Consider the following 21,531-nt stretch of genomic DNA (forward strand, 5'->3'; position numbering starts at 1 on the left):
AAGAACCCATTTATTTATTCATCAACTTGTTTTTTAGACCAAGTGCTTTTAAATCATCAAAATGGGTGTTGCATTTGTTTTGTATTTTCATTGCTAATACAATATTTGAAACCATGGTTCCCCTAGAGCAATTTATGAAGGAGAAGAAGGGGCTATTTGGTTTAGTATAGAAGTATTAAAAATAAAAAATGGAAATTTTTATAATTGAACTATTTCATGTTTGGAAGTAAACTAAAAGCTAATCTTAACTAAAGTGCTTTCGTTTCAGTTCATGACACTAACAGCTGCTGCAATATTAGTGTTGAGGCAATGAAGTTCTGTATTGTGAAAAATATACACTAAATTGTTTCTAAGTATCTCAGAAGATCTTACCTTCTGCCAGAAGATTTATACACTCACAGTGCATTTATTTTTCACTGAACTGTCCTCTCCATAGCAACGAGTCACAAACATATATATGTACTTATTGCGGAAAAATTCAAGATACACATGCAGCCCATACAGTTCCTTAGTTGTCCATAAAGTGAATCACAGAATCAAAAAATGGTTTGGGTTGGAAGGAATCTTAAATATCACCCAGTTCTGACAGATCTGTCAGGAGCAGACACACCTTCCACTGCATCAGGTTGCTCCAAGCCCCATTCAACTTGACATTGGACACACCCAGGGATGGGGCAACCACAACTTCATTGACCAAGAGATAAACCTGAGGCTGAAGTCTCAGGAGGAGACTGAAGTGTTTCCAAGTTCTCAAAAAACCTGAGGATCTGAAGTGTTTCAAAGCATTTATGATCAATCTGCTCCCTCCTGGGCTGGGAAAGGAGCAGGTGATGATTAATGACAGACATCACATGTGAATGAGACTGGATGGAATTGTGACCTGTGGCTGAGAGTGACACCATGGTAACTGGACCAATGGATAAGGATTCAGGATACTGGTAGCTGGTAGGTGGCACTGGAGACTGCTTTTTTTAATCAGTTTTTCCATAGTCTTTGCTAAATAAATGGAAATAAGATGCTGATGGTGCTTCATTTTATCTTTGGATACAAGTAGGAAACTTGCAAGACATGGCTAGCCCTCATACTGATCATTTTCTCTCCAATTTACTCAGAGTACTTTGTTTCCACTTCATTTCACAGAACTCCCCTTTTCCATAATTATTGTTTTATTTAATCAGAAATGTAGATTGAAAAATATATAACTCTAGGAATTATCTTTATACTCCAAAATTCTGGACACTGGATGAAAGTTGTAACTTTATGTTCTTTAACTTCTACTGAGAAAAAACCTTGGCATGTGAGAGCTCAGTTTCTCAGTTCTGCTTGTTGTTCTTAGTGAACAGGAAAGTACTGGTATAAAATACGCATTTCAACAAAAAGCATAAAAAATCCAAACTAGTTTATTAATTTTTTGATGAATTCTAAATTTACGTTGATAATACATACATTTGCTGAACAGAAATATTACACAGGAAATAGTTCACCTCTCCATGAAGCCCTTTTTTCCTGGTTTTTCCAACCCAGTACAGCCTCAACATTAAATCCACATGATGCAGACCAGTGACTTGAACTTAAAACTCCTCCACCACCAATAAAATCACCAGGCTCTTGAGACACTTCAGGTAATTCTTACTAATTTTGTCCTGTTGGAACTCTTCCACTTCAAATGAATGACGAAATCACCTCTCTTGTAGTTAGCTAAAACAATTATCCCAAAAAAATATCAGAAAATTGATGGTTTGGACTATATTTTTTCCTTTTTCTTAAAACCTCTCTCAAAGTTCTATGATTGGTAAGAAAATAGGAGTGGAAATGCAGATTGCTATTGAAAAAATTAATTCTTTTCACATGCTATTTAAAGATGAAGTTCAAGGAGACTGCTTAGCAGAGGGGAAAGTGAAATTCAGACTTTCCTAAGGCACACTGGAAATTCTTAGAATTTATTGACTTGGATGCTTTAGTGTGGAGTCTATAAATATACGTCCCGTTCTGCACAATTAACAGCACCAGCTCTTAAGAAATATAAATCACTGTGTTTGTGGTTCCCATGTTGGTGTAGTCTCCTTTCTTTAATCTCCCATTTATAATCAGGTACGACTTAATAGAAAAATATGCATTTTTTTGGATCCTCTTTTGAGTCATATGCTTCAGAGAGAGCACAGATGGTCCAATAAAGGGTACTTTGGTACTACTCCCAGAGTGTAAAAACTCAATTGTTAGATAGAATTTAATGAAGACTCACAATAATCTGATACTATCCCAAAACCAGGGCAAATAAATGAGAGTAAAACAAACCAGTCATCTGCAATAAGTTTTGTCCCAGCAATTTTGCATTTCAGTAAAGTTTGAATCCTGACTTTAAATGCATAGAACGCCATTCAAATGGAATTCACTGAAAAGAAGACTGCAGGAGGATCCCTGCATTTAATCCAACACTTGTGCTCTTGTAGTACCTTTTGTTGGTAATGATAATAGCTATATCATGCCTATTATTCAATTTTTGTCACTCTTTCCCTATATCACACTAAAAGTAACCTTAAAAATTCAAATACCCAGTCAGTTTTTAAAACTTATAGCACCTAATCTGAGGGCTGTGTAAACTTTGACCATGATGTCACAACATTTTCTGCCCTAGAAAAGTTAGGGTTTTGCCATTTTACACCAAGGGTAATAAGAAAGAGATAAGATTATATGTGCAGAACTGAAATCTCACCAGCATCAATGGTAAGAATGAGTCCAAGCACGTGTAAATATTAGGCTCTTGATATTGCTTTTTCAGTGTGTTACTCAAACAATTAATAAAGAACTTAATGTGACTGGTGATTCAAATTTTAAACAATCAGGAGATTTATAGGAAACTGTTAGTAAGAAAATTTAGTTGGTTTTATAGTTGTAAAGAGCAAAAAGGGGTTTTTTAAGGCAAAATAGAGGCAACACAGACATTCTCACAATGTTTGTGTAGATTCCTTCAAAATGTTGTATCAAGACAATGGGTTTCTGTTTGTCTTGAACATTATTGTAGAATGATGAGAATTACCAAAGTCCATTTCCCAGAACAGGACTGAATCTTGAACTAAGCATTGATTATTGCACAATTAAATTTAGATTAGGTGAAAACAGCCCCTAATAGCAACAAGAGATTTCAAATCAAGCTTCACCAGGTGTCTTCACTTGCTGTCAGATTCATAAGAAATTTCAAAATACAGAAGAATCACAGACAGATAGAATGGATTTGGTTGGAAGGGGCCTTGAAGCCCATCCATTCCAACCCTCCTGTTGTGGGCAGGGACATTTTCCACCATCCCAGGTTGCTCAGAGCCACACCCATCCTGGCCTTGAACATGTCCAGGGATGGGGCATCCAGAGCTACTCTGGCCAACCTGTTCCAGGATCTCAGCACCTCACAGTCAGGAATTTCTTCCTAATATGGGATCTAAACCTTCTCTCCCTTTTAGTTTAAAACTGTTCTCCCTTGTCCTGTCACTAATGACCTTATCCAAAGTCCTCTGTAATTCTCTTTTAGCACCAAAGTCTGCTCTACCTCTAAGGTTTCCCCAGAGCCTTCTTTTCTCCGGGCTTAACAACCCAAACCTCCCTGAACTTCTCACTGGGCTTATAAATCTGAAATCTTTAAAAATCACAAAAGTTTGGCTGCTCCTTGTACAATCCCCCATCTTTTAGATGATGTCAACATCAGTGGGAGGTTATAATAAAACTCAAAATAAAGCCCAAGACTCAGAGAACCACTTAAGTGGGCCCTGACAACATTTATGTTAGAGCTTGGGGTCTTGAGCTTGGATGTTTGTTGAACTTCTGAGTAAAGGATTATTTAACATGACTTGTTCAATTTTGTCCCTCTCAACAATGTTGTGATAATTTCTTCAGAAGTGCAGCATCAAGGAACAATAATACTGCAAGATATAATCCTACAATCTCCTTCTGACACCTGATTCTGTTTTCTTCATCTTCTCCCTCAATAATCCCAAAAATTGAGATTTTCCAGAAAGGAGATCCAAGTGGCACCTGAACCTGTTCCTAGAAACACTCTTCAGACACAGTGCAACGCAGTCCTTATAAAGATGTTACTAACTTCTCATAGCTTTAGTATGAGCAAAAAATTCTCAAGATATATCCTATATAGCAATATGTCCCTGAATATGATTCTTAGTGTGTAACAAAATCCTTCATCACTCATGTTTTGTATTTTCCAAGTTAAATTGTACTGTAGAGAAAACTCTTCTGGCATCACAGTGACTTGTAGATCTGTAAATATATATCAGTTCTTGAAAAGTTAGAAATTTCTAAATGTTAGCTCATATAGTAATATATTTCCAGCGAAATACATTAATATATATATATGTATACAAATGATTTTTCTTTGAATGCTTTTAAATGTTGGTAGGGTAAGTTAACATTCTAGTCTTTGACTCTTTGAGTTAATTTCCCATCACGTGAAGAGAGCAGAACTTGCAATTTTTCTCTGGTTTTTATTTTTTTTAAGCACTAGTCTCAGGTGTTTCATTTTTTAAAAGATGTTACAGCAATAAAAATGTTATTAAAGTGTCTTTGTTCATGCTGTTTTAGTTGAGGTTGTGTCAGCATTTCCATTACAAGCTCATCTTTTTCAGAGAAAATGCTCTGGTCCATTGGGTAAATAACACATGTTTTTCTATGACACACACAAAGGAAAGCTAGAAATATTAAAGGATAAAATTGTTTAGGATCCTATCTTAATTTCATACAGTGTATGTTGTGTTGTAATTTTTCCCCATGAATGAATAAATCAAGTATTACCTGTCAGTGATCACAAATTTCCTTGTACCACAAACTATGTTTTATCATCATTTTTTATGTAGACTTTTTTTTAAAATTAAAATCTGGAGAAAATGTATTTCTCATTGCTATCATGCATACTCATCATTGGGATAATGCTTTTAAAGTTCAGCTAACCCTTAGAACTGTCGTGGAAATGAAGATGTTTTAGACCCCAAAAAGACAGGTCAAAACAAAGTTTTGGCAGGCCATTTTTTGGGTTTTAGTTTTCACCAAAGCTGGAAGAAGATCCTAGGTGTCTCAGACTTCATGTAACATCATGTAACTACTCCATATCATGGGCAATTTTAGGTATTTGTGTCTGAAGTAACATGATAGGGCTGGAAAAAGGAATCAGAGACCAGGAGAACCTTCCTCACAGGAAACTTCTGGATAGGACATGCCTCAGTCTATTAATTTATTAGCTAAATCTGCCTTCTCAAGTGGCAGCTCACAGACCTTTTACATTCAGTCTATAAGTTTTCAGTCATTTATTGCAATTTCTAGACACCGGCCCCACTGTTAATAGCAACACATCTGTTAAACTGAATCCTGAGCTCTTTCCCTGCTCCGGGGCTGTGATCCTGTACTGTGATGAGCTTTTTGGTTATTGCCATGATCATCTCATATATTCACACTCCTCCAGCCTCATCTGACCCTGTAGAAAGTCATGTTCCATAAGAGCGGTTTGGAAAATAAGTGGTTTGAATTTCATGCCTGAACTCTTCACTCAGTATTTGTTTCAAAAACAAACACTGTCTGTAATACAAGGGATGGGTGATCTCTGAGTTTGATCTCACTTAGTAGAGGAGGCCAAAAGCTTCACAGCCTCAAGGCTTATTTTTGTCGTTGTTCTTGTTTATTAATCTCTGAATCCTTTAAGATGAAGTATCTTATTGGATCCATGTTTATTGTAGAAATACCCAGAAGTTCCTTCTGGAAATTGGGATTCAGGGATGCCAGAAGCTGTACAAACATACAGGAGGAAATTTTTCTTATCTACCTTAGATAAGAAAAGAGATAGGAAAGATTTTCAGTGAAGAAATAAATGGAGAAGACAAGTGGAGAGGAATATTTCCACCATATTTTGCACACAAGGGACAGTCATATTAGATAATAAACCTTAAGCCAAATTGCAAGTGATAGGGCCACAAAAATGCCCATGTTCTTCCTTTGGTCAGATCTCACCTTAGCACAAAATGTCATATTTTTAAAAATTAAGAATTCACAAATAAAAGATTTATTTGGCTCATTTAAACTTTTATGTTTATCACCAGATTGTGATTTCCTAACTTTAGCATTATTTGCCCTTGTCCAAGACTTGTTTTTCCAGGGTCATCATTCATCTGGCGTACTGATTAAAAAGCCTTTCCTTTGTCTGTTCATTTCAATATTTAATATCAAGTTCTGTGATTAGGTGCAGCTATTTTTTCTTATGTCCTCATAACTTTTGCCATGAATGGATAACTCCTCAGTTTGAGGATATAGATTGCTGTTTTCTTGCTCCAAATTAAGTCCTGTCCTAAACATAAGGTCTTATTACTAATAACGGGCCAAAGGGGTCATTCTTTTTCCAGAGATTCACAGATATTTTGAGCAAGGCCCTCCTATCTCTGGATGACTTAATTTGCAGGTGCTTAAAAACAACAAATTCAAAGCAATCTATTCATGATTTAAATGTAAGTTGGTTTGAATATTTTTCTTTAAATCTAGTTTTCTGGAATGAAGTATTTTTGGCATTGACAGTTCTCATAAAGAAAAAGCTAATGATTTTCTTCTGAGAATAATATGTGGATAATTAAGATAATGTTTTTAGCAATCTGAGATGTGCAACTGCCTTCAGATAATGTAAATCGTTCTTGGTTTGCTGTTTTTTTTGGTTTGTTGTTTGGGGTTTGTTTTTTTTTTCACCCTTCATATATTTAATCTAACTGTGCAACAAAAAAGTAGAAAGAAATATGATGGTTTGCATAATTACACAGGTACTTCAACATTATATTCTTAAGTCTTTTTACATCTTTCACTTGGAAATTTTCTCCATAACTGAGCCTTTTAGGATATTTCCTTTTCTTCCCTCCTAACTGCATTAATTGTCTATGTCTAAGAAGGAAGCATTTGCTTTTTTTTTTTTGTAAAGGTGTCTTGAAACAGTGAGGTACAGAAAAATATATATCATATATATGAATATATATATATAAATATATATAACATATATATAAAAACATAGCTGTGTATGTTCTCTGTATAAAATTCAAGTGGATTTATATGTGTGAATACATAAGCACGTTTGCACATACAAGAAGTATTTAATCAACTGTTAGACCTTGAAAGCATAATCATATTAAAAAGTCACTTATTTTGAAGTTACACTGGAGAGTGGTTATTAATAACTTTGATAAATTGAGGAAAGCTTTGATAGCATAAAGGAAGTGGAGGGATTTTTTCTGATAAGTTTATGAATACTGTTGGAGAATAAACCATTTGTGGGGGGCTGGGGGGTTATGTGTCACTCCTGATATTACTTAGCAAGAATTGAAAGGACAAATGCTCAGCTTAACACATATTTAATTAGTGAAAGAGAGGAAAAATGACAGAAACAACTCCAACTGAAAATGCTGCTTTAGTCTCTCAAACATTTTCCTCTCGATCCTGGTGCTCCTCGTGTACCTTAATCCACTGAGTTGCTCAGTGCTGTTTGTGAGAAGCTGATACAGGACAAATCCAACTTGGCAGCTGTGCAAGGGCCAGCCTGCATCACTCAGCTGCCAGCATTCAGCTTCAGAAAGGAAGGATGTTTCTGCTCTCAGGTTACACTCATTGCTTTAGGGAAGGAAGTTGCTGGTCTCAGCTTTTGTGTACTTGCTCAGAGATGTGAAACAAGAGAGGAAACCCTGAGAAACTGCTACACAAAGCTGTAGTTGTCCCTACATTGGACAAAACATTTGAGCACCAACCATTTTACTTCTGTATCAGACAACCTGATGTGGTGTAAAAAAATTAACAGTAATATTTCCACCCACTTTTTCTAAAAGAACAATATTTTGGAGGTTTTATTTTGTGTAGTGCCTGAATATTATTTTTTTTCCTCGTAAACTGTCTAAAACCTGAGTGTCTTCAAGGTTTTAAAGTCTTCAGTTGCTCTATGTTTCTTTTTCCAGAACTAACCAACACTCTCCATTGAGAAGTTAAAGAGAAAATGTTTCTCACTTGTAAATTCTCTTTAGGGAACTGTTCTGACAGTGACAAAACTCCTGCTTTGAAGTGCTTCTCAGAGCAGTCAGATTTATACCCTCAATAATGCTCTAGTGAGATCCCACCTGGGGTCCTGGGGGTCCCCAGCACAGGAAGGACAGAGACCTCTTAAAGCAAATCCAGAGGAAGCCACCAAGATGATCAGAGGGATGGAGCACCCGGGCTGTGAAGAAGGGCTGAGAGAATTGGAATTGCTCAGACTGGAAAAGAGAAGGTTTGGGGTGACCTAATTTTGGCTTCCCAGAGCCTGAAGGGAGTTAACAGGAAAGATGGGCAGAGACTTTTTGCAAGAGTATGTGATGACAAAACAAGGAGAAATGGCTTCAAACTAAAGAGAGTTGGTTTAGATGGGATATCAGGAAGAAATTCTTCACTGTAAGGGTGGTGAGGCCCTGGCACAGGTTGCCCAGAGAAGCTGTGGCTGCCCCATCCCTGGAAGTGTCCAAGGCCAGGCTGGATGGAGCATGGAGGACCCTGGGACAGCGGAAGTTGTCCCTGCACATGGCAGGGGTTGGAACTTCGTGGGTTTTAAGGTCCCTTCCCACCCAAACCATTCTGATTCTCTGATCCTTAGTGCAAACACAGCAGCATTCCAGTGCATTTCATGGTAATTTATTAAAAAATATGGATATTGATCTATTACCAATATCCAACTGTGATGGACAAAAACTCTCTAACAGTTTAAAGTTAGAAAGTGTGTGTTTATTGGGATAGCCCCCAAATCCACACCGCAGCTTCCAGGTGATTACAGAGCCCTTTTATCCATACAAGTATTGAATACCCAAAATACAAATACACATTCATCATTTTGGTACATCCCATGCCTCGCTTCCTATGCTGATCATTTCAAAAGCCATTCAGCATGCGTGGTTTGTTCTTTGAAATGGGTCGGTGTCCCTTTCATGAGGAGGGGGTCCCAAAATGAGGAAGTCAATGAAGTCTTCCTCGTTCTGACCTTTCTCCCTTTTCAATGCAAATATGACAAATGAACTCTTGGTAGAACTCCCATTCCTTGTCTTCAGTTGGTTTCAGAACAGAGGAGGCCCACAATTGTCTTATGTTCCTAAAAGCTATTTGTCAGTTTATATTCTTCATTATAAACCCAGCTAACTAAACATTGTGCTGACAAGCAATCAATTATTAGTTAACTACTAACTCTTAACTTCATCAAGACCTACTAATTTATTTCATTTAGCTCTAGTAAGGCTTATTTCTAACTAAAATCTTAGCTCCTCTAAAATTTCTAAATTCTTTAAAATTTACGTTTCAATGGTACACTGGATGCATATGAATGGAATTGCAAGTTCTCAAGGAATCTTTTGCCTTTAAAGTGACTAGCTTAAAATTAAATAGTTTTAAATAAAACTTTTGCATTTCTGAGCAGAGAAAGATTGGTAATCCACTGGTAGCTATCAACATGCAGCCTTGTCTCAGAAGGGAGAAGGGAGCATGTTTTTTATCTGTCAGATACTGGCTTACATAAAGCTTGCTGTAACTCCAGATAATTTTAGATCTTGTAGATAAACTGGATTTAGAAGCAGGTGAGACATAGAGGAGTAATTTTAGTGTAATTTTGCCAGTTTTTGTAACATTCTGTTACAAAGAATGACAAAACAGAACTCAGAAGTGATTTATTGAGAATTTAGATCATGTTCAGTATTTCCACACTTACAAAAGTCAATTTATCCATAGGTCTCTCTGGGCACCTTTCACAGAAGTAAATGAGTTGTTTTCCACATTTCATAAACAGGTGATATTTGAAAGCATCCAAACAGGTGATTTCTCTCACAGTCACACTGAATATACTCAATTTTGTCCCTGCTCATGACAGGGGGGTAGCAAAGAGATGATCTTTTAGTTCCCTTTCAACCCAAACCTTTATATGATTCAACGAACCAGGGATGAGAGTAGAAACTTTGGCCTCTTTATCTGTACAGGCTCCAGATAGAAAATTGTGTTGGCTGTATAAACAGCCAAGACTATTTAGATTTAAAATTATTAACCCTCCTGCTTGCAATTCCTCTACTAACAAAGCATATACACAGTGTTCAACTGGAAAACTGCAGAGCATGACAGTCAATGTGTTGCTATAATACTTGTTGTTATGAATTAATTAGCTGATTTACATTTATATAGCACACTCCATGCAGAAGCAACACATGGCATTATACACTTAAACTACATTACAATTAAACAGAAATTCTGCTAGAGAAGTCAAGACAAGGCGTCCAAAATAAACCACCCAAAAAGCTCAAAAAAGTTAAGTATCAAATAGCTCTGATGGAAAGCAGCTTAATTAAAAAAAAAAAAAAAAAAAAAAAAAGAAAACAAGAAATTGAAACAAGAAATTGAATCTTTAAGAAAGGGCAAGTACAAGTCCCAGTTACAAGGACAGTGACTGATCAGCTGTTCAGGGAGGTAAGTGGTGATGAAAGAAAGATTTGAAGAGTATACAAGTACTGTAAAAGTAATTATTCATTTGACAGGAAGCCTGTGCAGCATCCTCCACCTCCATGAGATAAGCCAATGTATGCAAGTGGCCGTTCTAGGTGCTGAATTTTGTGCAAACCAGGGATTTAGAGGATGCATGGTCAAAGAAGGCTGCAAACATAAAGTGGCAGTAATCCAGCTGTGGTGCAACATAATGTGAGTCAGGAGCTGTGCATCCCACTGAGACACAAATGTTCTTAACCCACCAAATTCCTGAGATGACTAAAATGAAGTCTGAACATCACGGCTCACTTTGGCTGATTAGGAAATTAAAATTCCACTCCCAGCCAAATGTTGAGTGAAGAATCGTTGTTGAAAGAGTTATTGGACATAAGCAAAAGAGTGAGAAAAAAAAAAAAATTGTTTTCTCTGACTTAGAGAGTTAGGAAAGAAAAATTAAAAAAAAAATACAAAGTTTGACTTCTGACAGAAGGCATTAAAAACTAGAGGTACATTTTTAGAGGATAAAATTATTTTTAGTGACTTCACCATGAAAATATTAGGATGCTGTGTGTTCTTTAACTCTCTTAGAATTAGTTAACTCTGTGAGACACCAGTTTCTGTCTCTGGAGCCAAAGGACTGTTGCAGGAAGATCTCAGATGTTAGCACTGATTAAGCCTTTCTCTAGGTTCTTTCAATGTCTTATATATTCTTAACAACAATTTTTGACTGATTGAAATTTCCCTTTTTTAACCAAACTCAGTTCCCTCGTTTACCATTTACTCTTACCATTTCATCTAGTTCTTGTTCCAGTGAGTGCTAATTTTACACACAAGAAATAAAAGGTATTAAAGGATATGAGCCTAAACAATCTTACTTTTTCAAGGTACAAAGTGAACTTTTAATTAGCCATATTTGGAATGATAACTGAGAATATGTTTTTCAGGAAAGAAATGTTCTTCAGGAGTTGTTTTTCTTTTCAGCTAAGCACATCTAGATTTACAAAAGATTGTGAAAATGTACAGAAAAAAAATTAAAAATTAACAAACCCAAGGAGAGTTCTGAAAAAAGTATTTAAGCAGCCAACTTGATTAGAAACATGGCAGGTTTTTGGTGGCCTGATATTGGAAACTACACCACACAAGAGTTCCTAGTTTCTGATTTTTTTTCTTTTATCTTTTCATAAAAAAACCTTTGTCATCAGTGGGCAAGAGAGTGCAAGCCAAAGCTCAGCCTCCAAAGCTGAAGATAATTCATGGTGCTGCAGTGTGAATATTAAATGAAGATTTCCACTTGGACCTCATGGATCACAATCATTGCATCCATCACATCACATACCTCATGTCCCTCAGATTGCACGAGTTGCCCACAGGGTTTGGCAAACGTGGTTTTCATCCTCTGACATTATAAATTTTGGAGTTGTCATTACCTGAGACACCTTCTCTTTCCTCAGTTCATGCTCAGCTGTGATCCTGTGAGAAAGAAAAGGATAATAGGTCATTCCCAGTGTGTCCAAACTCATTCTCTGTCTGTGTGCCACAATCCAGGAAAGCTGCACAAATGCTGCAGTGGGGATTTCTTTCCTGGGGCACTGGCATAAGAAATACACTGTGGGAACATGGGAAAGCTTAAGGTATTTGACCAAAATGAAATTATAGCCGTATCAGTGGTCAGCAATAAATTTGAGCAGCCTAGTGTAAATGTTGACAGCTATAAATTACACATGAATGAAGAAGTCATACCAGGGGATTGAATGAAACAAAAATTGAAATAAATAAATATATCAGTGAGAAAAAGGAAAAAAAGAAAAAAGAAAAAAGGGGTGGGGGGGGCGGGGGAGGAGAAAGTAGCAATCTACACACCCAGGAAAAACATGTCAGTGTTCCTCCAGCCACACTGGCAGTTTAGACACAGAAAAATTACTGAAGGCAGATCATCATTATCAGAGCAAGAAAAAGATGTCTCTAATAACTGTGTTATCTGCCCTCAAATCTCCAGAGACAAAAATAGACTCATTTGCTCCAAGGTTTCAAGGGTTACAGAGTGAGGCAGGAACCACAGAAAAAGAGATTGATACCAGGGATTAAAGATCACAGCTGTACAGAGAGGAGGTGGAAACAAATTGGCACTGTTTCTAAAGCCCTGATGAAAGAAAATGGTGCCTTGCTAGGGAAGGTGACAACTGAAAGATAAAAGTAGGAAGGAAATGTTTTAATATTAGAGCTGAGCAAAATGTTAGTAATGAAACAGAGCTGCAGTTTTGCTTAGTTTTGCACTCCCTCACAAAGTGAGAGCTGGGATCGCTTTCTCAAGGTGAGCAATCCCAAGCCAATTTATGATATCCTCTGGTGGAAATGATACAGAGGAAATTGTGATTGCCCTCGCAGAGATACAAAGGCAGCCATATGGTTATCCAGCCTGGTGCACCAGAGTGTTTCACTCCCTTATTGAGTTACCTCAGGCCTGACCAGGCAGAGCTTGGTTCTCTCCCAAGCTGCGCAAAGCTGGGGCTGAGCCACGAGGTAGCCAAGCAAAGAGCTGCTGTAATGGCCATCAAATCCCCCAGCAGGGCAGATATTAAATGACAAACCATTAAGGATTAGCCTAGGAGCTGCTGCAGGAAGTGCTAAAGACAGAGATTGCTGCAGGCTCCTTTCTCTGGTGGGCAGGACGGGATGGATGGACCCAAAGCACGCGGTTAAGTGCATTAAGCTTGCTCACAAAATGGAAACCTTCTTGTCTTAGCACTTGATCCTGAGAATTGCTCAGCAGGCAGCTCCCCCTCAGACTGGTGGGAGCTGAGAACAAGTGAAAAATTTTTTTTTTCCTTAACTCTGTCTGCTTAGTTGAAATTTTTAATATAGAAGCCTAATTTTAGCTTCTCCAGTTCCAAATTACCAATAGGGATGGGCAAAAGCTGAAAGAAATATTTCAGAAGCTTTCTCCCATTTGTTTTCATAAATCTTATTCCCAAAATGTCAACATTTCCCAAAGTATTAGCCACTGTTGATTTTGACTGCCTGCTGATAATGATGCAGCGATGCTGATTCATTAAAACAATTACAAATTTTTAAAAATATATATAAAATCTAGTTTGCATTAGATGCACACAGTCAAGACATTTCGATACCAAATCTTTGTCTCTGCAAAACTATTTTTTCTTCTTGGAGCCCCACAATGGCTGTCCACGTGGCAGGAATTAATTTCTGTGCTGGAGGGGAATTTGGAAGAATTTAAAATATTTCTGAGTACTTCATCCTGAAAAGACATTCTTCTGTGAGTACCCAAGCAGCTTAAGTGAACACATTTTTTTTTTTTTTTTAATTTATGGATAAAGACTTTATGTGTATGGATATATAGCCTGTAGTAAAGAAGAAGTGTCCATACAGTAATTTTGAATTAAAATCATGGTCTTACAGTACATTAGTTGTGACATTTTCTTCAGTGAATAATAATGAAAGGATTGGCAGTCGATTAGGCCAAAGAAAAAAAAAAATAAATATCCCCAGATTGTAAAGAACAATTTATCCCTATAGCAGGCTGGGCAATCCCAGAGCAGAAGAGGACAATTTGTTATTTTAAGTGGGGTGTTGAAAAGCCTTGGAGCAGAGAAGTGTGTTCTGTCTGCTGCCAATAAAGGTTAAAATGGCTAAAAATTCTTATGAATTCTTATTAAATTTATTATGAATTTTAGTTCTTTTCCAAGTGCTGAAAAACACAGAACAAATCTTTTATGATGATTGATCAACATCCATTGGACTGCACAGAAATGACTTAAAATAAAACAGAGTTTGTCACTCCTTTCAACCAGATATTATTGGCCCAAAGAGGTTAACTGAGGACAAAAATATTGCTGCTCACTGCTTCTCTAGATCTATGTAAAGTTAAAAAAATGTAATAAAAAATTATTAGAAACTTTTAAGAATGTATATAAATATACTGTTTTGACTGTTTGGCCTTCTGCTCTCACTTTCTTATCCTACTGCCTGCAAATCCAGAAGATGCATATTGCCTTCCCAACTATAAGAAATGCACAATAATTAGAAGGGAATTTGAAACTCTTGTTTTATCATTTATTTCTAGCTGATGGGCTCGAGGAAGTTTAGTTGAGCCAAATAATGTTTCAGCCACTTTTGCTGTTGAGATGAGGAGGGGCAACTCTCATTTCCAGTGCTGTTTTATCTGCATTCTCTGCCTGCAGAAACACAAACTCTGATTAAAACATTTCAAGTGCCTTTCCCTTAAAGCTTTCTCCTGCATAAATGAGCTGGGGATGGATTTCTGCTGAACATTTTTGAAGCTTCTCTGCACCTGAGTTCCCAGCATCCGGGATCATCCAGACTCACAACTTCAGCCCAAGCTGTTCTATGAATAATTTTAAATGACGAGTGTCACTCACAGATCATTAGTTCACCAGCAGTTGGATCTATTGTAAATGTTTTCAGGAAAAACACTGCAAAAAAAAAAGGAGAGTTCTGAATAATTATTCATGTTATATAGCTTCCTAGAGAATACTCACCATTAAGCAGATTTAGGTCTTGTTAACCATGGGTAAGGAATTGCTGAAATTCTTTACGTGTACATAGGGACACACTTGGTCCTTGTAAAGTGCCTTGTGTGTTTGTTAGTGCTACTTCTAGCATGCAGTAATTAAGATTTATACTGCTTGAGGATATTTGATGTTAACATTGGAAATTGGGTTTTTCTGTAATCAGAATGTAAATGGGGGTAAAAACAAAGGTACACTTGAGACTCCTTGTATTTGTGAGTGTGGAACTGTCATTTATATTTGGTTTAGCACAGCAGTTTAAAGGTGTTGATCTGAGAGCAGCCAGGGCCATATCCAAATGCTGGATCCACAAAAATTTAGGGAGTTTTATATTTTCAAGTAAGATTTAATAAAAACAGGCACATCTCAGTTATCCAGAGTGATTATGATCTTAGTTTCTACATCCTAGAATTTACTGTGTAATAACAAGGTCTCTATGAGGGGAATACACATGCTGCTAAAAAAGTTAAAAAATATTTTAGGAAAACTCTCCTTTGTCAAATTCTTTTCTGTCACATTGTTGTTTTGGAGTAACAATCTCTCTGCCATGAAAAATATGCAGTAATCATAGGGAAAAAATAGGAAAAAAAATAGAATCAGCTCCCCATTTTTCTCAGGCACTGCAGTCATTAACCCCAAGGAAAGACAGAGAGAGAAGGGAGATCAAAACATATTTTGATTGACATGGTCAGGATGCATCCTGCATCACCCTTTCACTTTCCAGACATCCTAGTCAGAGTAGCAAGAATCTATGCATTACTAATGATTGCAACACAGTAAAAACAAATTTTCCTGATAAATAGATATCCTTTTTCTTAGCAAAGTGAGAAAACATTTTCACTATTAAATTGCAGAAAAATACAGAACTGAAAAATGGAGAACAGAAATCAGATGTGACCTGAGAGATTTATGACTGAGGGAGCAGCCTGGAGTGACACAGTTCCACTAAATTCACGTTGGAAAGGGGAAAATGGAATTCTTTCAGAAGAAAAGTACAATTACAATGATGTAGGCTTACTTCCCAATTCAAGACAAATGCTATATTCATCTAGTTGCCAGAGTTTGAGTTGTGTTTAATTTGAAAGATAGTTATGGATAGATGTTTGGATATAGCTTCTGCTCTTTTTTTCCCCTCTTTCTTTTTCTTTTTTTCACTCTTTTCTAATTTTTTTAACAGAAAAACTGAAAACTGAGCATCAATACAAGGAAGTACATTGTGGTGTTGTTTGTTTTTTGTTCACTATATCAAGACAATGTGCTTTCATACCTGTCATTTTGAACCAGCTAGAAAGAAAATTCAGTTTAACAAGGTTTTTTTGAGTGCTCAAGTGACATTAATGTTTCAAAAATGAAACCCCAAAAATTATAACCTCCAGTGCCACAAATATGCACCTGACATCCTGACACTTATTTTTAAAGTCTAGATTGGCTTGGAAGTGGTTTAACTGAAATAATTTTACATTATAGACTACTTTTCAATGCAAGAATAAACAATTCAATTGAATTTACCCAGTTGTTAGGTTGCCTCACCCCAACAAACTTTGAGAACAATGGTTGCTTTCAACCAAAAATTGTCAGGGACACTATTATTTAAAGGAGGATTAAAATTGTGTGACTCTCAGCAATCAAATAGAAAACCTAGGTTCTAATTAGTAAGGGAAAAGCAGAAAGGGCTCAAATATTCTGTTTGGCCACTGCAACGAGAGCATCAAGAACTTCCAACTTGCCTTAGCCTTCTTCCCACGTTGACATTGGCCTGCTGCTCATGGAAATATCCAAGAAACACAGGACAGAGCTGGAGATGTTGGTGTTGGAGTGAAAGAAGGAATAAAGAAAAAGATACAGGGCAGTTCATCAGAAGAAAAGGTCTCATTAGCTCCACTGCCCAGAGAACTCATTGGTTTTGGTAGTAAGAAGCAATTTCCTGCATTTCAGAGTGTCACTTGGCTGGAGATTTAAATCAGTGCAGCTTATGGAATTCCAAGGTGTGCTAATTATATCATCCCTGATCCTCTCTGGCATTAAAATCCCTCCTGAGAAGAATTCACCCTGTGAGGAGATTCTTTGATTTAGAGCCTGGGAAATAATAATAACTATAATGTAACAATACAACTTGAAAAATAGTATAAGGTATTATTTACTAGTAAGCAAATGATTTTAAAAAAATTACAATAATGTAAGAACTCCTGAAGAATAAATCAAAGGTAGGAGATAAATAGTACTTAGCTAAAACCGTAATAATTCCTTCTAAATATGAATTCTGGAACAACATAAAATATGCACAGAATAACTGTGATTCTTGTCATCTTGATTTTTTTTAATGCATTACTCAGTTTTAATGCATTACTCAGATTTTGGATGGAAAGCAAAAGAACCATTCCTTGTAAAAACCACAAGAAAAGTCTTAAGCAAAGGCCATAAACTGCAAGGAAAAGACCTTTCCCTTCCTCCCGTTAGGATTGCTAAACAGTGAATTAGTGAATGAGCATCATCTGGAACCCAGATGTGCACTGACTTGAGTATGACATGTTCTGGGCTGTTATAATCATTAAGTGGCTTAGCACAAACAGGTTTTTGCATTGCCAGTGTCTTCTCCACAAAGTTTTATGACTCCAACTTCTCATTTCTCTTTTCTTTTGTCTGTTCTTCAAATCCAAAGTGTTTCACCTGAAGCTGAATAGAAAGTTTCATATGCCACTGACTTTCCTTTTAACAATTCACTTAGGAAAAACAACAAAACAAATTTCACTCTCTGTAAAACCTTTTTTTTTTTTTTCTCCCCTGGTTTGACTAAGTGAGGAATAATCTATTATTTATATTCCTATCCACTACACACAGAGCTGTCTCTGGGGAGAAGATGAGATAAAGAGCAAACCACCTGCAACAGATGTTGCTCATATTCTCTCATGCACCTTGGGAAGGTGCTCAGATTCTGCCGTGGTGAAAGTGGCATGTGGAAAATAGAGAGAAGGAAAACTATAATGGGGTTCTGAGGAGGGGAAATGGTTTATGTAAAGCACCCTGCCTCTAACAAATCATCTTATAATCTGTTGCATCAAGGTAGGCAAGCCACTGGGAACACAACTTTACATTTTACACCTTCATTGTTGGCTGTCCTCCTGCACAAACCAGCTACAGGACTTTGCTGCTCCCAGCACTGTGTCTGAATTCAAATCACAGAGAACAGAAGCAATGAGAGCCTTAAATCAAGGAATTATTGGAAAACAGTAAGGAAAAATGTATTTTTCTTAATGCAGAAAACAATGCAATTGTTTAAAGCAGAGGAAATGTAGTAATGTAAATTACTTTGACAGTACCTTGTACATACATCTGTGTTCAAATTGCCTTTGAAGGGCTGTGATTTTCTGGTTGGGAAATCTACAGGTAACCAAACTGATTTTGTGCTCTCTTCTAAACAGAATGTCTGGTTTTCCTTCAGTACTCACTTTCTGCATGTTTTCTTTTAGAAGATATTTTGAGCAAAAAACTTTAAAGTATTTCGAAATCTACTACATAACTGGAACACTGATGTCTGGGAGAACCAGGCTTGGAAATATGGAGGATTTGAGTATTAGAACCCTGAGTTCTTGATGATATAGTTATAAATAATGTTCAAAAAATGAAGATTCTGTGTATGATGGTCTATATGGGAAAATTGGCTGTAGTCCTGCCGTGACTGGAGCAGCTCAACAAAAGCACATCAAATGTTTCAGAAGTGTGAGAGATGGAATTGTTTCAAATGGCTCTAGGAATGGTTTGAAGGAAGGAAATTAAAACACTTTCTGAGTGGGTTTTTTTGTTTGTTTGCTGGGGTTTTTTTGTTGGTGTTTTTTTTTTTTTTTGTCGGCTCTGGGATGAAAATACATATTACAGGAATTTGGGATCCAAACGTGTCTCACTAACCATGTCATCATCAGAAGCTGCTTCCTGCTTAATTCCTCCCCCAGACAGAGATTTGATTACCCATCTGTACTCATTTATGCTCTTAAAAATGTGCTGGAGAAATGGAAACAAAGTTCTTGGAATCTCTGGAAAGTCCTTGCTGACAAAACTTGAGCTACTCATCCTTTTGCATAGAATACATAAGATATTTGGGGTTTTATGTTTATGTGAACACCTGTATCTCAGTTGCTGCACTGCCAATCTCCTCCCTTCCTCTAGATTCTGAAAAACCAGCAGATAAAATAATGTTTCCAAGTTATGCAATACAGGTTTTTTCTACAAGCTCTGCTTTGCTCTGTGTGTGCCCAGTCTTCTATGGAGCCAGTGTCAAGTGGAGATTATATGTGTTACTGTGACACAAAGGATATATTCATAAAAAAATTGTTTGGTAGTTAAAATTTGAGAAAATGTCATTATGCATCTTGCAGTGCTTCAGTCGGGATAATTTTTTAAGTCTTGATGCAAAATACAACTGAATGCATGGGAATTTTGCTATGCTGAAAAATGAAGCTTTTCCTACTTATTAAAAAAACCCAAACAAACCAAGGAAAATAAAGAAAAAGAAAGAAAATAATCTTTTGGATTGGTGAAGGCCCCCTAGGTTTTCATAACTGCCTCCCTCTTATTTTTATGAACTACAAAGTGAGAGGCACAGCAGCTGATCAGAATCTTTAGTTTTATGTTAAATCCACTTATTCTTGGGCAAAATGTAAGGAAAATGAAGGTGTGTATAAGTATGTAGAACCCTAGTAATTTAGTCTTCAGAAGGTCATGTTGCTGCACAGGCTTTAGAGCTAGTTCACACTATTATTGAATAAAAGCAAGAAGTATAGTTACCATAGCAACAGCCACAACACATGATGCTGATTTTTCCCTCTGAGATTTTCAAGCCCCTCACATTTCTAAGGAAACATGCATCAAAATATCTAATCTGCACTTGAAGGCCTTGGTGGTTTTTATTGAAATGCACCAGATTCAATGGATTCAGCAGCAGCTCTTTTCCTGAGTGATTTTGGAGAAGGACAAGCTGTAAGAGCACTAATAGTTTGAACATAGGCCCTATAGAGGTTTTTTTTGTCACCTGCTGCTAGAAAGACATACTTTAATGTTTTCCTAGGATTGCAAACAGAAGGGAAATGGGAAGTTGTAAAAAGGAGGTCAGATTTCCAAAATCAAGTAAACATTGTGTTGTGAGCTTCCCCTCTGGAATGGTGAGTGGAAAACAAGTGTGACAAATTCTGTGTCCTGGACTATCCTGGATGAAGAATCTCTGTATCCATCCTATCACTTCTTTTACTTTCCCATGAACCACCTCAGAATGGAAGAGTGGAGAGTATGTGACATGGGCTAACATCTTAATTTAGAAGGAGGTAGGAGTTTGCAGTATTAAACTTGCAGCAGTTAATGATTTATATATATGTTTCAATGGTTTATGTGATAGAAACTTTAATTAGAAACCAGCTTTTGCCCAGGACAAGAGTGTAAAAACTTCTCTCTGTTGTTTTTTAAAAAACCTTCCAGCTGATCCTTACTTTTGGAAGACATTTTAGGGAGATAATCCAAAATGACTTTGTCTTGGCATGGAGGAATTCATGCTGGCAAAGAAAGGTATTATGAAGCATATTTCTACTGGTGGCACAGGCTTCTGGAAGAAATTTAAATGGACTTTTAGAACAGTTCAGCCTTCAGAGATCCTTTATTGCTTCCTCACAGAGCAGGTTTAGTATGCACTGAAATTTTATTTAATTTCCATTGGCTATGTAAGCACTTTCAGTCAGTACTTGATGAGTCTTTCCTTTTTACTTTTCATGTTAAACCAGTGGTGCTGGATCCTTTTATGCACCTCGGAGAAAACATCACTGTTGATATACAAATATCTGTGTAGGGAATATCAACCTAGAAAATGTGCTAGTTTTTCTCAGTTAACTTTTTTGAGGGTCTCAAAAGCATCAGTCTGCAGGTTGAAAGAAGATGCCCTGAACTGTTAAAAAGCATTGTTATAGTCTCTGAAATAATTATAACATTTTACTTCTGCAGCTGATACAGATGAAATCATATGTAGGCATCCTATAGTTGATATATCAATGGAAAATACTATTATTTACTTTTAATAATTATCCAATGTAGAAGATAGTCATAAAGACACAGAGCAGTAAATGTCTGCCAAAGCAGTTGGGTCAGGTAGAAATCACTGACATTGAGTAATGGTTTCATGTAACACAAAATGCCAAAATAATAATTTACAGATAATATTAGGAAGGGTAAATGAGGAGACAATGGTTCAAAGTGAAAATAAGCTCAGGGCACAGTGATCCAAAAATTGTGTTTGAAGGCGATGCAATGCAAATACAAAGCTGGCAGGGCTGCATCCCTTTGAAATCGAGGGAAATCTGCAGTCTAATTGTAAAATATGGCTCCATTTACTGAACAAAGAATGCTATCAGCAGGACAAGAGGAAAGCTGAGAAGAAATTATTTATTCTGTGGGAAGTCACCTGTCTACAAGTGGGCAGAACAAAGAGTATAGATTTGTACAGTCCCATTTA

At 36.8% G+C, this 21,531-nt stretch overlaps 2 long non-coding RNA genes across 4 annotated transcripts in view; one reads left to right on the forward strand and one right to left on the reverse strand.

Moving 5' to 3' along the window:
• The window catches only part of LOC140680671 (uncharacterized), a 182,617-nt gene that overhangs the window by 62,092 nt on the left and 98,994 nt on the right, over positions 1 to 21,531 (forward strand). The window contains exon 1 of one of the 2 annotated variants that reach the window (XR_012052026.1): positions 271 to 945. The exons of the other annotated variant lie outside the window; for it this stretch is intronic. This is a non-coding gene — a long non-coding RNA (uncharacterized lncRNA). Of the gene's footprint in view, positions 1 to 270; positions 946 to 21,531 lie in introns of those variants that run through there. 2 annotated transcript variants of the gene reach the window in all.
• The window catches only part of LOC140680670 (uncharacterized), a 37,811-nt gene that overhangs the window by 12,719 nt on the left and 3,561 nt on the right, over positions 1 to 21,531 (reverse strand). For both annotated transcript variants that reach the window (XR_012052025.1, XR_012052024.1), the window contains exons 2-3: positions 14,807 to 14,948; positions 11,834 to 11,967 (exon numbers count right to left, since the gene is read on the reverse strand). This is a non-coding gene — a long non-coding RNA (uncharacterized lncRNA). The remainder of the gene's footprint in view (positions 1 to 11,833; positions 11,968 to 14,806; positions 14,949 to 21,531) is intronic.

Source organism: Taeniopygia guttata, chromosome 1A, assembly GCF_048771995.1.
Source record: "Taeniopygia guttata chromosome 1A, bTaeGut7.mat, whole genome shotgun sequence".
In the NCBI taxonomy this organism is placed as follows: domain Eukaryota; kingdom Metazoa; phylum Chordata; class Aves; order Passeriformes; family Estrildidae; genus Taeniopygia; species Taeniopygia guttata.